Genomic DNA, 8,221 nt, shown 5'->3' on the forward strand with positions numbered 1-8,221 from the left:
AAAAGTATGGTCACTATTCTAGCGATTGTCTAGAAAAGTAGAAGAATCAATAAACTTATGCAAAATTGGAGAAACATGAAGAAGAAGAGACGTTGTTGATGGTTACAACAAGAGATGAAGAGAGATTCAAGGACTGGTGGTACTTGAAATCAGGATGCTCATCACACATGTATGGAAGGAAAGGTTGGTTTGTCAACATAAAGCCCTCAATGAAGAACGTGGTGAAATTTGCAAATGACAACACTCTAGCAACTGAAGGTGTTGGTGATGTTTTGATTATGAGGAAAGATGGCAAAAGGTCAGTAATTTCAAATGTGTTATACATACACGGCATGAAGAGAAATTTTCTCAGCATATGACAGTTAGTCGAAAATAACTACAAGGTATCGATCAAAGACAAGATGATGAGATTTCTAGACTCAAATCGAAGGTTGATCTTGAAGGCTCCAATGTCTCAGAATAGAAGCTTCAAGATTGAGCTTAATGTGATGGAGCATAAGTTCCTTGCAACAATAGCCATCAGAGATGAATGGATATGGCATTATATACTTGACCATCTTAAATTGAAAGACACTAGAGATTTGAAGAGAAGAAATATGGTTTCAGGATTACCAGAAATTGACATTCCAAACGAAGTGTGTGAAGAATGTGTGCAGGTGAAGCAACATAAGAACATCTTCAGTAAGGATGCAGGAAGCAGGTCGAAGGCAATTCTTGAAGTCATATACTCTTATGTATGTGGTCCTCTCCAGGTGGATTCGATTGGAGGTAACAAATAATTTGTTACATTCATAAATGATTTTAGTCGAAAACTGTGGTCTTACCTGATCAAGAAGAAAAGTAAAGTGATTGAGGTATTTGCCAAGTTTAAATCTATGGTCGAAAGACAGAGCGATCGAAAGATCAAGATTCTGAGGACTGGTGAAGGTGGAGAATATGTGTCGAAAGGCTTCGACGCATTATGTGTGAAAGAAGGGATTGTGTATGAGGTGGTGCCACCCTACACTACACGGTAGAATGGAGTCGCAGAAAGGAAGAATAAAACCATAATGAATATGGTTAGAAGTATGTTGAAAGGAAAGCATCTACCCAAAGAATTATGAGGAGAAGCTGTGTCGACTGCGTCATATATTCTGAACAGATGTTCGATGAAGAAGCTAGAAGGAATCACGCTAGAAGAATGTTGGTCTGGTGTCAAGCCTAGCTTGAGTCATCTGAGGGTGTTTGGATCTATAACATATAGACATGTGCCAGATCAGTTAAGAAGAAAACTTGATGACAAGTCGAGTCAGACGATCCTGATAGGATATCATTCGACTGGAGGATACAAGTCGTTCGACCCAGTGAATAAGCAAGTGGTGATCAGCAGGGACGTGATCATAGATGAGCTTAAGGAATGAGATTGGACCAAGAATGTTAATAAGGATTTAGTGAGAATATTTTATGATGAACCAGCTAGTGAAGTTGAAAGAGAAGTTCGACAGGAAAAAGTCAGAGGTGAAGCAAGCACAACCAGACCTCATAGAACAAGGCACATGCCTGCAAGGTTGCAAGAATGTGTGATTACATCAGATGATGTGGTAAATGAAGAAGGTGAGCTGGTACATTATGCTTTCTACGTAGAAGTCAAACCAGTCAATGCAGTCGGGGCATTGAAAGATTCGAAGTGGATGAAAGCAATGGACGAAGAGTTGAAGTCAGTCGAAGTCAACAACACTTTATCACTTATCGAATTGCCCAAGACAAGACGGAAATCGATGTGAAGTGGGTATACAAGGTGAAGTTGAATCCCAAAGGAGAAGTGAATCGACACAAGGCGAGACTTGTGGCAAAAGGATTTCTTCAGAAAGAAGGAATCGATTTCGACGAAGTTTTTGCACATGTTGCTAGGATCGAAACAATCAGGTTGGTTGTTGGTCTAGCAAACATAAATAACTGGAAGATGTTCCAGATGGATGTGAAATGTGCATTCCTAAATGTACCCTTAGAAGAAGAAATTTATGTTGCACAACCAATTGGGTTTGTGAAATAAGGCGAAGAAAGGAAGGTGTACATGCTGCATAAAGCCCTGTACGGATTTAAACAAGCTCAAAGAGCTTTTTACAAGAAGATAAATGGTTTTCTAAGGGAGAAGGAATTTTTGAAATGAAAATCTAAACATGGAGTATATGTAAGAAGAAGCAAGAGTGAATTGCTTATACTTTGTCTCTATGTCGATGACTTGTTGATAACAAGCAGCTGCAAGAAGGAGATCGAAGACTTCAAAGGTGATCTCAACAAGGAATTCGAAATGTCATATTTGGGTGACATTTCATATTTCCTTGGCATCGAATTCTACAAGAATGGTAGAGATTTGATGATGCACCAAAGAAGGTATGTAGGCGAAATACTCAAGAGATTTATGATGCAAGATTCCAACCCAACTTCGACTCCAGCTGAGCCCAAATTACAACTGTCTAAAGATTCAGATGAAGATGATGTTGACCCAAACCAATATAGAAGACTTATTGGGTCACTTCGATACCTTTGTCACACCAGGTCTGACTTAGCATACAGTGTAGGTATGGTGAGTAGGTTCATGCAGAAGCCAAAGGTATCACATCTAGTAGCGACTGTCATACCCCAATTTTATCCGGCCATTTTGGTTTAATCCATGAGATTTCTTTGCTTCAAAAGTCCCATATTTAGAATTTGCATTTTTTAGAAACATGTATGTGTTTTTTTTTAAAATTAAAAGTCTCATGTTTAGATTTTTGTATTTAAAATAGAATTGTTTTTTTTTTAAATTAAAAGTCCCACATTTAGATTTTTTGTATTTAAAATAGAATTGTGTTTTTTTTTTTAAAATTAAAAGTCCCACATTTAGATTTTTTATGTTTAAATTAGAATTGTGTTTTTTTTTTAAATTAAATTACTATACTTAGTTTTTGTGTTTAAGATTAGAATTATGTTGTTCTTTAGATTAATTCATTATGCTTAAGTTAGAAATATGTTGTTTTTAAAATTAAGTCATTTTACTTAAGTTAGAAATATGTTGTTTTTAAAATTAAGTCATTATACTTAAGTTAGAAATTTGTTGTTTTTAAAAATTGAAATTGATTAGCATAAATAAATATTGAGTTAAATTTTGAAAAACTTAAAAGGTAATTACATAATTAAAATTTAATTCAATAAGTCCCAAATAATCCAAACACACATTTTGTCCTTAAAAAAAATTAAACTAAATAGTTACATCTCAACTAAATGAAATTTGCTGCAAAAAGGTCCCTAATTTACAGCCTACTCTTTCTTCCCATTCCATCAAAACCACCTCACAGTTGTAACCTGCAGAGACCAAAACAGCTTATTTTAAAAGCACTTAAAAAACTAAAAAAACAACTAATAAATCACTCAGTTTGAAGCTTTATCTAGAGGATTAATTGGAACATCTGAAAAGGCATTACAACAATGGCTTAAACAAGAACAGATCAAATCCCACATAATCTGGGATGAGAAAATCAAAAAGAAAAAAGGAGTTTTTTAAGACTTAATTTTTTCTTCATAATAACAACAGAAGAGAGGTTAACGTAGAGATACACATCACAAAAAAAGATTTTTCAAAAGAAACACGAAATAAACTACCCAGTAAACACCACACATTTTCTTTCTTTGATCTCACCAAAAATGAACATGAAGATGTAAAAATTTGAAGAAGTTTATTATTCATGATGAACACCTTCATTCTCCATTTTTAAACACAACATTTCATAAAACTCCACCATATCACAAGAACACATGAACCTATAACAAACGCATTTCTGTCTCCGGCTAATGAACAACAACCTCCAAACGACCCTCACGTCTCCAGATCTTCTCTTCCTTCAACAACAACAACCACCTTGCTTCAGTATGGTACCCTTTTTTTTTCTTCCCTCTTTCCGTTGATCTTTGCTTTCTATTTCATTACATTGATATCCATCGTTATTCACAAAAGATGTTGATCTTTAATGTTTGTGTGGGATGATAAGATGAAAGGTTTGGCTTGAAACATGAAGCTGTTTTTTATTTTATTTTTTTTAAAAAAGAAGGTGAATAGGAGTGAGAGGAGAGAGAGTTGATTTACTGGTTTTTTCTTCTGGAGTTTTTTTTCAAGAGAGAGAAATGAGGGTTATTTTAAGTTTCAATTTCATTACTCCCTCGCCACTTGTCGCTTTATGAGTGATTTCTTTTCAATTTTGAAAATTTCTCTCCCTCTCTCTCCAAGCAAGTCATTCGCCTCTCTCTTATTATTACTATCTAATTTTTTAAAATAAAAAAAACAAAAATTAGGATTGCTATTTTGGATTGGGCCTTGGGCCCATAGTTGGTATATTTTTGTTTTTATCTTAACCCCTCATATTCATGTACATACCTTTCTTGCATTTTTATTTTACTCTATTATTTACTTATTCTATTATATTTTTTGTGATTTAAATTATTCAGAATAATAATTAATTAATTGTATTTCGTAATCGATTAGTTTATTATCATTTAATTAATTGATGTTAGTACTAAATAGATTTATTTGACCGGTCTTTTATTTGACATTAATGTGTGGAGTTGATCCGTTAGATAGTTCATAACATCATTCATATAAATAATCATGCTCGTCATTTCACCGACTTTCCACAATTTTGATAATCAATTTCATTTTCTTAATCACTTACCATTCATATTTTAAATCGTTTCATCATCAATTCAAAACCATGATAAAATCATTCAAAATCACACAACTCTTGATTCAATATCGAGACCATTTCCACACCGTTGTAAGTCGACCGGTTGTAAAAGCATCGCCATCAACCTCACATGGCTTACTCTTGGGCCTTCTTACAATGAGACCTATTCAGTTTTAATTAATCGATTAGATGAATTATTCACTAAATAAATTTAATTCATTCACAAAAATGCAAAATTTAAAACCTCGATCCGACATCGAATATTCTTTATAAAAGTTAAATTAAAATACTTAATCACATCTAAACAACACTTCATTTGAAAATGAAAAGGGGGATGGTTTTGAGTTTTCAACTCCTCTCCTCGATTATTTGAATACGAGTTTTCTTACTCGGTTAGTCAAATGGTCGTCATTTCTAATTCGTTTAAGTACAAACAAATCAGATCCTTTTATAATAACAAAACGAAAAGGGAGATAACTTTGAGTCTTCAATTTTTCTCCTCGATTATTTGAATACAAGTTCTCTTACTTGGTCAGTCAAATAATTGTCGTTCCTCTACAAACTTCCAAACCCGATTAAATCAAATTATTTTCATAATAAGCTAAATGAAAAGGGAGATGATTTTGAGTCTTCAGCTTCTCTCCTCAATTGTTTGAATACGAGTTCTCTTACTCGGTCAGTCGAACAATTGTTATTTTTTACAAACATACAATTTAATCAAATCATTTTCATAACAAACTGTACGAAAAGGAAGATGGTTTTGAGCCTTAAACTCCTCTTCTCAAATGCTTGGATATGAGTTATCTTACTCAGCTATTCAAGTATTTTTCGTTCATTCTAAAATACATTGATCATACATAAACCTATTTTCATAATCACTCAGATGAAAAAGAAAGTGGTCTAGAGTCTTCTATTCCCTTTTCCGATTATTAGGATACGAGTTGTCTTACTCGATTATCCGAGTAATCGTCATCCATCCAAAAACACTTTAATTATTATCAAATCCTTTCTATAATTAAGGATGAAAAAGAAAGCGGTCTAGAGTCTTCTATTCCCTTTCCCGACTGTTAGGATACGAGTTGTCTTACTCGACTATCCGAGTAATCGTCATCCAACCAAAAACATCTCGACCAATCAAAAACACCCAACATATTGATCCAACTTGTCACCCCGCGTGACCAAAACTCTTTTCAGAAAGAACACTGTTAATCCTTTCTAATGCGCACAACAAACCAATGCTTAAGCCTCCGCCAAGAGTAGACAAGTCAGTGTTTAGCCTTTAGAACGCGATCTAAACAGCTGTTCATTAAAAAACACCAACCAACCGTAGTTCCCCGAACTACGAATGCTCTGATTTCCTTATTTAAGGATACGTAGGCAGGAGATTGTTGTATCTTCGTGAGCACACTAATAAAAAACCTCCCCTTTCCCTTTCTGAGGTTCTCATCCATTTCTATTTTTCAATATCTTATAACCCAAAGATAACAAACAAACATAAATTAACACACGAAACGCACATTAGAACTAAAAGGTTCCCGTTGAGTACAACAGACGTAAGGGGTACTAATACCTTCCCCTTACGTAATCCACTCCTGAACCCGAATATGGTTGCGATGAACATTACTCCATTTCCTAAAGGTTTTATCGATATTTTCCTATCCCTTTGTTGGGATAAATAAAGTTCGGTAGCGACTCTGTTCGAACATTAAATATTTTCCGTGACCATCGCGAGGAATCGTATTTTTCGAGATGCGACAGCGACGAGGAGGATACTAAGGTATCTGAAAGGAACTTTCGACTATGACATTTTGTTTCCTGCAGGTGATGAAGGAAAAGAATGCAAACTAGTGGGATACACTGACTCAAGTTGGTGTAGTGATACCGAGGATCAAATATCCACAGTTGGTCATGTGTTTATGCTAGGTGGTGCACCAGTTGATTGGAGTTCGTGAAAGGAACCAGTAGTAGCATTATTGTCGTGCGAAGCAGAATATGTTGGTGTAAGCCCTAGAGGCCAATACTTTTTGGTACTTGTATCGAATTATTTATTAATAATAAAAAGGCATTTTCTTTATTTGGTTAATTAATAAAGTCCCTGGAATAGATAGTCCGTTTAATGTATTAAGTGTGACTTAATCATGAGAACACATTAAACATAAGGACACTATTCCTAAAGTATCCGTAGTCGAGCTTTAGTGTGAAGTGGGATAACATTAAAGCATTAAGACTATTATGTTTGTAGACTGATGATCACATCTCATGGATCATGGATAAAGAGTTATCAAGTCTTAAACATAGGTATGAATATTAGGAGTAATATTTATACCGGATTGACCCGCTATGAGAATACTATATAGAAAGTTATGCAAAGTGTCATAAGTTATTCTCATGGTGATAATGGTGTATACCACTCTTCGACCTGAAACCACTATGGACCCTAGATGTGGAGTCGAGTGCTTTATTGCTGATCCAACGTTGTCCGTAACTGGATAACCATAAAGACAGTTGATGGGTACTCCACGAAGCATGCTGAGGGACATGAGTGACATAGATGGAATTTGCCCATCCTGCATAACAGGATAAATGTCTATGGGCCTAATATTGAACTGGACAAGGATGACACGGTCTATGCCTTGTGTTCAATATAGACACAAGGGCAAAAGGGTAATTATACACATAATTATTATCACAGAAGGTTTTGTCAGATCACATGACATTTTCGTGTCTTGGGTAGCAGTGATGTGTTGCTAGATACCGCTCACTGTTTATTATGTTAAATGTGTGATTTAATATAATTGCCAACGTCACGAAAACCTACAGGGTCACACACAAAGGACGGATTGATGAGAGATAGAGTAACTAAGGAATACCGTAAGGTATGGCGCCCTTAAGTGAATTATAGAACATCGTAAGGTACGGTGTACTTGAGTAGAATACGAAATATGGTAAGGTACCATGGGCTTAAGTGATTTTGGGCATATTATAAGATATGGGCCAAAATACACTTAAGTGGGATTTTTAGCTTGAAGCCCACACAAGTGGTTCTATAAATAGAACCCTTGTGCAGAAGCATTCATTGCGGTTGCATTATTTTCCTTTTCTCTCTCTCTCTCTCTCTCACTCAAAGCCTTCATTCGTACCAGCTAGCACTGAGATTGAAGGAACCCGTTCGTGTGGACTGAGTAGAGACGTTGTCATCGTTCAACGTTCGTGATCGCTTCGTGGATCTACATCAAAGGTTTTGATCGTCACAAGAGATCTGCACCAAAGGTTTCAATCGTCATAAGAGGTAAATATTCTATCACTGATCATGACCATTCGTAAGGATCTCTAAAGGAGAAAATTTTAATTTCCGCTGCGTTTTGGACCGCAATTCTCCTTCAGTGGTATCAGAGCCACTTACGAAACCATGAATCAGATAGTTGTTTAATTTCTGTATTAATATGATTAAAAGACAGAATGAATCAATTAATTAAACGGGTAATTAAATTTGGCATCATGAGTGTACGAGTTGGATGATTGAT

The 8,221-nt window shown here is 35.3% G+C and overlaps 1 long non-coding RNA gene across 2 annotated transcripts; it reads right to left on the minus strand.

Moving 5' to 3' along the window:
• Positions 1-3,147: 3,147 nt before the first annotated feature.
• Positions 3,148-4,219, minus strand: LOC127135443 (uncharacterized). 2 transcript variants are annotated; one of them, XR_007808554.1, is made up of 2 exons: positions 3,716-4,219; positions 3,148-3,324 (listed from the first exon to the last, which is right to left on the minus strand). It is a non-coding gene; the product is annotated as an uncharacterized LOC127135443 (long non-coding RNA). The 2 variants fall into 2 exon arrangements; XR_007808553.1 differs by having other exon boundaries at positions 3,659-4,219.
• Positions 4,220-8,221: the final 4,002 nt, after the last annotated feature.

This window comes from Lathyrus oleraceus, chromosome 4 (genome assembly GCF_024323335.1).
Source record: "Lathyrus oleraceus cultivar Zhongwan6 chromosome 4, CAAS_Psat_ZW6_1.0, whole genome shotgun sequence".
Classification (NCBI taxonomy): Eukaryota; Viridiplantae; Streptophyta; class Magnoliopsida; order Fabales; family Fabaceae; genus Lathyrus; species Lathyrus oleraceus.